This window comes from Oxyura jamaicensis, chromosome 2 (genome assembly GCF_011077185.1).
Source record: "Oxyura jamaicensis isolate SHBP4307 breed ruddy duck chromosome 2, BPBGC_Ojam_1.0, whole genome shotgun sequence".
NCBI lineage: Eukaryota > Metazoa > Chordata > Aves > Anseriformes > Anatidae > Oxyura > Oxyura jamaicensis.
In genome coordinates this window covers 59,670,791-59,683,461 of record NC_048894.1, presented here as the reverse complement: position 1 = coordinate 59,683,461, position 12,671 = coordinate 59,670,791, and the positions used below count along the sequence as shown (strand labels likewise).

At 39.6% G+C, this 12,671-nt stretch overlaps 1 protein-coding gene across 2 annotated transcripts in view; it reads left to right on the top strand.

Annotated features, from left to right (window-relative positions):
* The window catches only part of RALA (RAS like proto-oncogene A), a 28,261-nt gene that overhangs the window by 515 nt on the left and 15,075 nt on the right, over window positions 1–12,671 (top strand). The window contains exon 1 of one of the 2 annotated variants that reach the window (XM_035317999.1): window positions 7,995–8,090. The exons of the other annotated variant lie outside the window; for it this stretch is intronic. The gene's annotated coding sequence lies outside the window, so the exon portion shown is untranslated. Of the gene's footprint in view, window positions 1–7,994; window positions 8,091–12,671 lie in introns of those variants that run through there. 2 annotated transcript variants of the gene reach the window in all.

Genomic DNA, 12,671 nt, shown 5'->3' with positions numbered 1-12,671 from the left:
CCCCCCCCCCCCCCCATGGCGGACAAAAGGCTCGCTGGGCCCCCCGCATAGGAGCACCCTTGGGTGCTGCCGCGGGTGGGCGAGCCGCCCGGTGGTCGTTGCGGGGGGCTCCGGCGGCAGCCCCCGGCCCTGGCTCCTTCCCTCTTCGTACGGCGAGCGGGCCCCGGCACCGCCAGAGCCCCCCGCGGGGAGACCGGTGTGCCCCAGCGGGGTGCCCACCTCGGAACACCCCTGGGTGCTTCTGGCAGAAGGGCAATGGTCTCGAAGCGACCCCCGTCTACTAATTCTCATGGGGAAGGGACTTGGCGTTCTGCAGCGCAAAGCCTCGCGTTTCCCCGGCTGGGAGCGGTACTACGTATCGCTGCCGGTGGTTTGGGTTGATAGGTTATGGAAAGGTCTGCAGAAAAAAAAAAAAGAAGAAGAAGAAAGAAAGAAAACAAGCCCAGCAGCTGTTCTTCATCATTTTCAGTTAACTTTCAGTTTTTTTGGGAAAGAGAGGAGCTGCATGGACTTGGAGAAGGTACTGACATTCCCTGAATTATCAGCACAAATAATAGTGATTCTTAATTAAAAATAGTGTTTCTTCTTTTCAGCGTGCTAACTGACCTAATAGCATGCACCCCAACATTTAAACCCTGGGAAGTTGCGTGCGTTCTTAATAGGTGGCAGAAGAATTACACGACACCTAATGGCAGAAGTTACAGGGGTTACCAGTGCTGGTGATGTTTGCCTTTTTTTCCCCTTCCATGAAAATGAAAGAGGTGTGCTGTTGCACAAAACAGTAGAAAAAAGCGTTCAGTACCCTGCATGAGAAGTCAGTGGTGGGGCTAAATATGCTGTGATGCTAAATAGTGAGTGTGCACCTTTACTGTGCAAATTCCTTCATCTCGGTCTTCGCTTTGCCACATCCCTCAGAATTTGAGGAAGGGAAGATACAACTCTTTTGGGATGAAATCAGTATTCTAAGAGTTGCTTGTGCTTTGGCACTGTTCAAATAAGGTCTTTTTTGTTTTCCTAAACCTTAAGGAGAGGATCTCTAGCCACAGAAGAGAAAACTAGAATGTCGGCTCACCATGCATTTGTAATCTGTTACCTGTAGGCATGTTCTCTTTCTATACATAATCCATAGAAATTGGTTGTTTGGGGGAGAGGGTGGAGTCGGGGTGGTGAGAGATGTGGCTGTGCAGATAAGGCAATGCTGGCTAAAAGCAACCAAAGGGGAGTATGAGAGCGTTAAATAAGCGTTGCTGGAGGCCTTGCAGTAGCCCAAGTCTCCCCTGTATTCAGACAGCCATCCATAAGAATAGTTCTGCTCTTATCTGGTGCTAAGCCATCCTCTGATGTCCCTGCATTGACTTTTTTTAAGGGGCTGCCATGAAGCAGGAGTGTTCTGAGATGAGCTTTTGCCCCTGTTAAATTTCAAGCGCATCTGACTTGGAAGGTAGAATTGCTGAAGCAAGGGATGTTGCCGCCTTAGAAACTGATGTAGTCTGCTCCTTGGTGTCAAAGAGTAATGTAGGTACGGTGTCTGCTTACATCAGAAGTTGTCCAGGCAAACATTTCGGCTGATTGCCAACAGCATTGTCTTCCCTGCAGCTTCACAATTGAAGAAGAAATAATTGTATGAGAAAAGTCATGTAATTTGGTGATTAGATTTGTTTGTTTTGCCAACCAAGCAAGCACTGTAGGATGTAGTGGTCCTGGCGTGTTCTGGGCAGGGAGCTCCCCACCCCCTGGAGAGCGCTTACAGCCAACTTCCAGCAAACTTCTGATGGCTCCAAGCTATTGAAATTATGTTACATCTAAATTGAGATCTATTTTAAGTGAACAAGGTAGTTTGGTATGCTAGTGACAGCTTTCTAGTGAATATATTATGGCCTACCCACATCACACGCACAATTATGGGAGGACTGTTTTAAGTCTCCTTCCTACCTTACAAAGAATGGATGTGAGGAACCAAGAAAATAGAGCAGTTGGTATAATTACTGCAACTCCACTGAATATTCTGCAAAATGTTGTATGAATTGTTAAGGAGGGAAGAATGGTTATATGTTATTAGTCTGCTTGATGCAGCATTTAAGAAAATCAGCTCTTGGGGTGGTAGTTCTAAAATGTTCCTGGTAGGTGTTACCGTCTGCACAATCTGAAACTTTCAGTCCTTGTGGATGTACAGTACTCCCCTAAATTGTAGCAAATCTGGCTTGCAGACAGCCCAGTGAGTTGTTAAATCCTGTTTTTTTTCTTATGTTTTCTCAACTTCTGGGCGTGGGAGCGAGCACCTACCAACTGAAGCTTTTTCTGTGGTCACAGCTGTTTTGTCAGGTCACTTTGGTAGCCATGACCCCACAACCAGAGCGTTAGGCTTATACGGCTGAGGCTTAGGAGGCCTGCACAGCAGCAAAAAAAAAAAATGAAGTTCCCAAAGAAAAATCAGTGCTAGGTTTAGGAGTGGAAGCAAGTATGGAAGAAATGTGGTTTCAGCTAAGTAATACTGCACTAGAACTTCCTGATGAGAGAGGATTGATTGCCATTGCATACAGGCTGGCTTAGTCTTTGTTACTAATGTTTTGTTTTGGTTTAGTTTTATGTCCATCAAGATTTCTAGCAACAGATTGGTATGCTGTGCACAGAGGGGAAAAATGGAGAAACAGGTGTGTAGGAGATGTTAGGCAATGTAAAGAGGAAGTATAATGACAGACAGTTACTATAGAGAATTCAAAATAAGCTATGCTGTAATCAGTTTATGATGGTAATATGGAGAGGAGCCAGGAATGCAAAGAAGGTAGCACAAACAAGATATGGAGTTGGTTGCGTAGTAACTCTGCAATCATTACTTAGTAGAATTGATGATGCTTACTTTGTGATATTGGCTCCTTGGTTCAGCGATTACAATATAAATTGAATTCCTACTGGTACAGTTCATTTAGTACGTTGTTTTTTTTTCTCTCTAACAGTAAGTTTACTACTACATCATCTAATGCAAGTGTGGGAATGCCTGGTGCAGTGTCCCACAAGGTTTCAATAAAAAAATTGCAAGTAAATGCACTGTATGACCAAACTGGTACTTCTGCAAATTATGGAAAATGTGATTTTGCAAAGGAGCTTGGTACCTATGCTTGGTAGGTAGGTAGGAAGGATCTGCCACGTGTTCAGGCCTTGGTACCTGTTTCATTTTACTCTCTGAAATGCTAGCTGTCCCCTTCTGTGCCTCTGTTAGACTTGATCTTTAACTCTGATCCTTGTCTCCAGCAGTCTGAGAATGCTTATGAGTAACGCCCACATCAACACTAAACAGAGTGCGGTAAACATGGAAGTCTTCCAGGCACGGAGCTTCCATTGAGAGCAGTAAGAGCCAGCTACGCGTTGTGTCACCCGCTCTTTGCCAATACTCCTTTTGAACGGAGCCCATCAGGCAGCACACAGTAAGGCTAACCTGACGTTTCAGGGCTGTGCAGTCCTCTTGGCATAGCTCTGCCCTTCCCTGGGAAGGGCGGTTAGTGTGGAAGTAGTTAATTCCAGCCAAACTTTACCCAGTGGAATTTATTTCAGGCTTTAAAATGAAATAAGCTATAAAGACCAAAAAACAGTGTTAATGTGACTGACTTTTGCAAGCATGCTGTGGCAGTCCCAAAAAACACCCTTGACACCCGTGACCAAAAAACACCCCCTTGAGGTGGTGCCATGGAAACTGTTTGAGTGGGTGGACCCAAAGGCTCTACTCGAAGCAAGGGTGGGAGAAGCTCATCCTTAATCACTTGTCATTGTTACCGTGGATGTCAAAGTAAGCAAAACTGGATACTGAATGAAAGTAATTATTGTGTGCCAGAGCTGTTTTGGTACGACACCACTAAATTAGAAAGTTTTTATGTACTTAACCACCTAAAATAATTCCACTTTTGTAGTGTAACATGCAAGTAAAACTTCATTCCAACCCTCAGGACTCTTGGATTTTGAGAAATAACTTTAAATTGCACGCTCTATCAAGTGGTTTCTGTGAGGTCAAAATTTGTATTTAACAATATCTCAATTAAGACTTTAATGCAGTGCTCCAGTGACTGGACCAGTGTGATTATTACTGTTAGCTCAGTAGACATTATTGCAACTTAAACCTTTTATACATATACATTTTTGAAGTTATCACTGTTTTTTAAATGTATTATACAAGGGTGGTTTTGGGCTTTTTATTTTTTTCTCCACTGATGTAATTCACATTGGGAAATCACTGACGCAGCACTGGTCCATATCATTATTAATTTTTGAAACCTCTTTTCTTCTGGTTGTGTATGTATTTTTTTTTTTCCTGCTACTGATCAAACATAATGGCTCTGAGATTCTAGTTCATTCATATGCATTGGAATTAAGGTATATAATAAAATAGGAAAACTTAACCTAGAAAGAAAACACTACAGTCTGCATTCCTTCTCTATACAGACCTGCATGGTCATTCAGAATTTAGAGAGCAAATGCATTAGGCTAAATATCAGAAATGACTTTTCATTAAGCAAGTTCACCCTCTAAAATTATTAAACAGCATTGCAGTGAAAAAGAAAAAAAGATGGCTTACATGTAACTTTCATCATGAAATTCAGTGTGGGCTGGAACATCTTGGAGTACTAGAATAGGAAGATATGCACTGTAACTTGTTGAGATGCATAAAATGGTATTACTTGATTGTTTTGTCCCTGTTAATTGAAGACTACAAAAAGAACAATAATGGCTTTAAGAAAGCTACTGGTCTGAATTACTGCTTTGGTTTGCATCAGTACTAATTTAGTTTTAACTGTAGTTCAACACAAGGAACCATTTTCAGAACAATTCATTCAAAAATATAGTTGCATTTGTTTCAGAAGTTTAAAAATCCAAATGATTTGTCTAGCTGCAGAGTTCTTTTTGGGAAGAACTTGGGTCTTTCAGTTGTGGTTGTGTAGCAGAGCTTTACCAGGAGCTATCATGGCTCTTTGGACTTACAGGAGTTAAATTCTAAATCTTAATCCAAGTTACACTTCAGACCTCTTGTTTAAATCTTGTTTTGATAATAACTTGGCTCTTATGTTGTGATTTGTGCTTTTTACCCTTCTGTTACTGCCGTGAGGGGGGAAGAAACTCACTTTTAACCCATACATATGGTACATCTTTAATGTCTCTTTTCTTTGTTAAAAAAAAAATCCCATTGCAGACATTGCTGGTGGGTATTTCCTGTGCTCAGAATAGGAGGGTTATGAGATTGATGTTCTTCAAGAGGCCAGTAGTTGATCCATAAAGTGTTACAGGAAAGCCTGTATGTGTATTCCCATGTAACTGGCTCCCTGTCAGCTGGTAACTCCAAATGAGTGCTTATAGTTATTAGCTTTACTGATAGGTTTACAGTTACAATTACACTTAAAAAGTGATTTTGTAGGGCAGCTGCTCACCAAAATGCTAGTATTTCTCAACCACTTTTTGTCCAACTACTTAAGAGTGGGATATGCAATGTTTTTTGAAATCATTCAAAATTTTAGAGGGTCCTGCTTTTTTTTAAAAAAAATAAAAAATAAAGAAACATCTTTACTGTTTTGTTTCTGTCTCTTTAAAGGTTTTACTTTTGGATCCTGTTGCCAAACTTGATCTTCTTAGGTAACTCTTGGTTTGGCACATGTTGAACTTTTGTAGTAGAAAAGCATCTGTTTTTCTTAAGATTGAATGAAGGCTTAACCCTGTTGTATTTTCTGTCTTGCAAGTGCTGTTCTTAATAGCTCTGAAAGTCAAATGGGACAGAATAAAATAATCCAGAAGAATAAAATAATCCAAGAAAGGCATTCTTCTCTGCAAGGCAAACTAGTTTGGACTGAGACCATGTGTGTAATGTGCATAGTTTAAGTGAATTTCTTCGGGCTGGATGGAGTATTTTGAAAAGAACTGCAAAACCAAATTAGTATTAGCGATCTTACATGTAGTTTGGCAAATTTGAAGAAAACCACCAACAGCTTGATGAACAAAGTTTAATATTGTAATCTTTCAAAGACTTTTTTTTAATAGATTTTGGGGAAAAAATAATTCTTGAAGGAGAAACTGAAGCAGGAAACAGTTTTGCAGCCAAATACTAAGATTTTTAAAGAAATATGAACAGTGAAATACAATATAATACAGTACTGAAATGTTCATAACTATCCCAGTCAGGCTGACATAGTTATTCTTTGATTTGTCAGTAGTTTGAAGGAGAGATTTTCAGAAACATAATTTCTCTTTCTCAACAGACTGAGGTCTTTCCTGCTGGCCATTATCTGTGAACAATGAACTGGGTTTTAAGTAAGCTAACTCTTCGAGAATTTATGCGGGACTCAGCCTTTATGTGTATTAAGGAGAGAGAAATAAATTCCTGAGGGAAAAAGGATGTAGAATTAAGTTCTGACTCTGCAGAACTGACACTGTTAGAAGCTATTGCAGCTGAATAGAAAGCATACAAGTGATCAGCTGGAAAGAAAATGTTTTCATAAGTCAGCAGTAGGGAAGGTTTTTCAGGCCAGAGGAAATCCTATATTACACAGTGCAATGTTGAAAAGGTGTTAGGTCATGTGCTTCTCATTGGAATTTAAATGTTCGTGGGTACTGAAAGGAATACAGCTCATACTTAGTAGTGTTTAGAGTTGCAGCGTGTAGATTTAACTCAGTTAAATGTTGATAAAGATACCAGATTTTGCCATAGAGAGTTCTTCCCTAGAGGGACTGACCTTTAAAATAAACTGGCTGTGGTCAGTGAGCGCTGCTAGAATGCCATTGTAGCTGTCATGTCGTGTGGCTGACCACAGAAAGACGCTTGAGACCCATCTAGTGATATATACCATCGTTACCGTTGCTTGTTCTAAGATTTCTTGAATTTGGTGTGTGATTGCAAAACTACTTCTTATGTTTTTGATATCTGCTTTATTTGGTTACCCAGAAACTCTGGAATGCGCATCATGTTTGCTTCTGCATTCAGAGATCAATCTGATTTTCATGTGCATTTCTGTAATAGAAAGAACACTTTTTTAGAGATTGTTGTGTTAAAACTTAGCAAATTTTATTCTTGTAAGTCATTTAACAGTTCTGCAGTGTTTTGAATTATGTGCACGGTAAGAGCTGTAGGAATTCAAGTGAGAACGAAAAACAATTTTTGAAGTTACTTTACATTTTCAGAACATTTAACTTGGAAATGTCTTCTGCCCTGTTGCAGAAAAAAATATATCAGTATTTTAAGCAGGACAAGATAAAAAATGCTTTGCATGAGCACTTAATGTGGAAAATTATTAATTGACCTGAACATTAAAAACTTCATGCTAATTATGTGAACCAAATGCCATCCATTTCTAATGACTGTTTTATGCCCATAATATGTGAAATAGCCATTGAACTCTACCATTATCACGTGACTGGCAAGTATACATTGAACTAAAAGGCAATTAATTGCTGATTGGGTCTTTTAGGTCTACCAGAATATCTGCCAAATTTTCAAATGATAAATCTAATAGGTTTAGAATAAACTGTATCCAAGACTGGGAGGGATCAGACTCAATGGTGTTTCAGCTTCATAAGAGTCATATTAACATGCAACATCAGGTCTATAACCACTTGTGCATTTGAATCACCTTCTCAAAAGGTTAATTACAAGTCCTCGTGTATTTGCAAACCAGTCTCATTCACTGAGTCATGCATATGAAATCCTCTTGCCATAAATAAAACAGAAAAATTTATTAGGATTTTAGGCAGAGCAATTTGCACTGTAGAGAATGTAAACAGGAGGGGGGGACTTACTGGAACATATATGGCTGCAAAAGTTACGCTCTTACAGTACTACTACAAAAGAGTACTTACACATTTGCAATGGGGTGGTACAACAGATGGCAAAGTCATACAATGATTAAGTAACTTACTTTGCCAAGTCAGATTTCACTAATGAAATTTGTTTGCTACAGCTGGATGATTCCTCAGCGGAATAAAAGGATTTTTTTTGAAATGCAAAATCCAACACACTTCTGTTTTGTTAGGTTCCAATTGGCTGGTGCATTGATGTAGTTTGCCTGTGGAGAGGGAAAACGCTTGCCTTTATTTGTGAAAAGGAGACGGAGAATTTAGTGGTACCTGCTTCGTGATGTCTCTTGCTAATAATCTGTGTTTGGTCCTGTGCGCTTGCACCACTTGTGCTGCGGCCTTTGATGTAAATGTGCTTGTACCTGCTGGAGCACTTATTCCTGCGTCTGTCATTGCCAAAAGCCAATTAAGAAAAAGTGGGCGATTTCTTGTTAGGATACGTTGGTATTTTGACTCTGCTTTTGTTGAAACTTTGTCCAGCTGGGCATTGGCCACACAGAAGGCGGTATCTGCCGCATATGCTTTATTTGAAAGCTTTAAACTTTTCCTATGTCAAGAATTTCATAGGAGTGTTATTCAAACAAGGCTTCTGTGTTCATTCGTTCTGTACTAATACCTTAAAGGATTTAAGGGTGTCCATGTGATTCTTTTGCCATAATACTATATGACTGGCTAATGAGGCAAAATAAGTTATTTTGAGCAGGATAAATTCCCTGAGCTATCAACATCAGGACTAGTCTCGCTGTGCAGGGAGGTGCATGCAACACGCAAACACTGATGGCATCCCTTCTATAGATCAGCCTGAGAGTGTTGATGCAACCTGCCATGAGCCTAGAGGGAGCTTGTTTTTGCTTTGCAGATACCGTAGTTTTCTAGATTTCTGTGTGGCAAGTTAACTTTCCTGCCTATAGACCAATTAAACTATTTGGCTGGAGTTTCAGTCTGAGTAAGTGGGGATTTTAAGTAATCCTTTCTGACCTTAAAAATGACTCTATTGATATTTGCTTTTTCTCAGAAATGCACATCTGACATTCTGAACTTCTATTTGAGGAAAGAGTATGGTGTTGTTAACAGTAAAAGTGATACTTGTGTTAGATAAAATCTTGATTTATGGACTTGTTCTGGCAAACCTATGTTTTTCAAGAACATCTTTTGGAAGACTTCTTCATTCTTTGTTTAAACACCTTACTTTGTCAAGCCAAGTCAGAATGCTTGCATTTGAAATGTTTGACCAAGGGCGGGGGGGGGGAAGCTGTTTTCATGATACTGAATATGCTGTGAGCAACTTTTTGAAATGCTGAGGCTCATGCTGCAAGTTCTGGCATAGTGCCTTCTAGGGAACTCCATTTTTGCTGCTTTCCAGAACAGCTGAAAAGCAGTAGCTCTGTGCAAGTGTGAATGATGATTAACTTAACCTAGTCAAAAAATCATAGATTCCTAAGATGATTTCTTGCCCTTGAAATGCAGGGTAAAAATGTCTGTGGCTAGTATGTCTTAGGTGACACTAATTTAACCATGTCCTTGAAGTGTTTCCATTAGTCCCTAGTCGAATAGCACTAACTTATTATTAATCACTGAGTTGTTGGTTCTGTGTTAGGAAAAATCATCCTTGTAGGCTATGCCTTGTTGCTAACATTTATCTGAAAGGGAAAAGGGTGATTTTTTTCTCCATCAAATGATGAATAAAATTCAATATTAGCAGCTGTTCTACATGGCATCTCCCATGACAGTAAACTGACTTTTGTCACGATACTTGATGATGGGTATTTGGTATGCAAGCTTTGTCTGCATATGTCGTCGTCTTCAGTTTTAGTCTTTCCTTCTTCCTTAGTGTTACTTACTCTAGACAATATAGTGGAGTACCTGTTTGTCTGTCTTGCCTCTGAATCTTTCCTAGATGAACCTCTCCACAAGTCTCTAACATCGACGAATTTCACAGACTAGTGAAATGGCTGTTCAGTCTTCTGTCATGACTGCTGTTACTGTTAATTCTCTCCTTATGCTATATACATTTATATCAATACAGAATTAGAACCTTCTGTTAATATTCTAGGTTAAATGTCTAAACATGTACGTTCGAATTCTAAGAGAAGACGGGGCATTTACACTTTTTGTTAAAGCAACCTGCTGTCAGTGTCAGAAAGCTCAGGTTCTCTCAGTGAGGACAGTAAACGGATAGGGTACCAGCCAGGTAATGAACTAGACTCTGGTGTAAATGTGTATTTTAACAAAATTACTTCACAATGTAACTTCAGTCATTTGAACTATGAAAACAAGCTTGTTCTTGGTTTTAACCCAGTTGCTGGGCTCGAGTATGTTTATTTTTGCACCTATCTTTGGATCAGTCCAGGTGAGCTATGGCAGGTACCTAGAAGGCTTCCAAATGTTCCATGGCAACCGTCACGTAATTTACAAAAGGTGAGGAATCTTCAGCAGGTACTAAATTATAGCTGAGGGACCTTGTAACGCTTGGCATCATGTGTAGGCTGGAGCTGCTGCAGTCCACTGTTTCCCATGCTGAGTCAGGGAACAGTTTGGGAATATTGGTCAGACTGGCAGGCTCCATTTATATCAGTGTCGCAGGCACGCAGGTGGGTTTGTGTTGTGTGTTATGTCAGCGCTTCGTGTGGACAGCGATATAACTTGTTCACTTTCTTTTCAGTACACTGCAAGGTTTAAAATCTTAAGACCTTGATTTTGTTCCAGAATATTTCTGGTGTTCAGTTCTTCAAGGCTTTTTTGTGGTGTTCCATATGGGTTTCAAGAAACTTCTTTGTGGAGGCGCCTCCTCAGAAGTCTGCTTGCAGGATGCCAAAGAGGCTTTTTGATAACCAAATGCTGAAATGGTGACTTAAAAAACGTAAAATACAGATCTAGTCTCACTTCAAAAGCGGCGGCTTACTTCCTGGCTGTGCCCAGAAGCTGGCACTGAGGCCCAGTGGAGCCTCAGAAAGACTGCAGGACAGCTGGGAGCTTGGTTTCTGTTTAGTGGCTTCTTGGAGGGATCTCAATTCTTGTGGTGATGTCTGAAGAGCACAGTGCTGCTGGCATGAAGGGACCCGCTGTTCTTTGTAGCGGTGCAATGTAATTTTTAGGAAGGACGGGAAGGACCTCAGTTACTGGAGGAGCTCACTGGTTGACTCTTCTCATTTCAGCGCCTGAATACGGTTACAGTTCAAAGTACCCATCTCAAGAAGCTGGGAAATACAGGTCTCTTGCCTGAGGAGATTTGTTGCTGCTGAGAGATTGAACTTAAGTTGTTTTTTGTTCTTTACTTTCCTTAGTAGCTGTGTAACCACCTTAGTAAATTTGTTCTATGGGTGTGGGAGAGACAATTGCCTTTTATAGTGTGCAGTAGAAAGCTTTAGAAAGAAGATTTCCTACCAAACTTTGAATGTGGTTTGACTGCTTGTTAGAATCTTGGGAAACTGAATCCTAATTCCCAGTTAAACAGGTTTATGTCAAAGGGTTACATTCAGGAGAAAGGAAAGGATTTACTGGGAAAGTGTTTCTGAAGGCCTGTTTTTTTGTATAATGATACTAGTTATTTCCAAGATAGGTTTGATGTAAATCTGGGGTACAATTTCATCTTTCGGCTACTACTTAGAGTTTATAGTGATTATTTAATATTTGAAATATTTGTTCTACCTTAATACAACACTAATGTTACTTCATGCTGAGCTTGACAGATGTTGCATGTTTAAACTGCAGTAAAAACACAAGTCAAGCCTGAGACATGGAATGTTGCTTATTAAAGTAATGCTGATCTAACCTCAAAAGCTTCCTTAGTCTACAGTTCTTAAAACAGCTGGCATTGTGTATCGTATCCTATCTCCTCATGTATCCTGTCTGTTCCTGGGTCATGGGGTGTTTCTGCTGATAGGGTTTGAATATTGTAATTGCAACCAGATGTTGGGAGGGATGACTAGCTAGGCTCAGCCTGCTACCTTCCATTTCCAGGAACATTTTTGTTGCAGGAATATCTGAGTGATTCATGAGTTGTCTTCCAGATACTCTGGATCTAGTAAGCTGGTCTGCGCTGATCATTTTCAAACCATACATTCTCAAACATGATTTTGCTATTGTTAACCAAACTGAAGCTACTAAAAATGAAGTAGCTGGATGAAACGGTGATCTATTAGTAAGAGATAAGGTACAGATAATGTTGGATTGCTTGATGATCCCTAGGGTCATGAAATACATTGGTCCTGTTGTGTTTTTTATTTATTCTTGCTTCTGTGCTTTTTCCTCAGAATGCTGAACTTTCTGAGACAACACCATGCTGAACCATATGAGACAACAGAGTTGCGAGTTGCTTTGCATAAGTTGAGAAACTTCTGTTCAAATGTTCAAACCACTTAACATGGGGTTACTGTAAAGTGATTACTATAAATTTTCACTTCAGAATGAAATAGAAAGTTATAGCTTATGTTTCTGGAGTTGATAGTTTATATTAAGCATAAAGTATGTAATAGTGCAGGTATTTATTTAATGACTAAAATGAGTTATTTGTTCAGAAGATCATGGGTTTCCATTATTAAATTTCCTTTAATTTTCAGTAAGCAATTGATAGAATATTTTGCCTTTCTGGATGTATTCTGGCCAAAGCATGCTATTTGTAGTTCTTAATATTGTACCTATAGCTCACATTTCAATGAAATCACTTATATTCCTCCAAATTTATCAAATTCTAGCTCACTGAATAAAAAAGAGTAAAAACAGGTGCTGTGATATATGAGCTACCAGTTATAATTGATGTTCTCTGTATGAAACAGTCATCAGGGAAAAAGTTGGTCATCATAAAAATGAGTGGGTAATGAGGTTAATATTACAGTCTTGCAAATCTT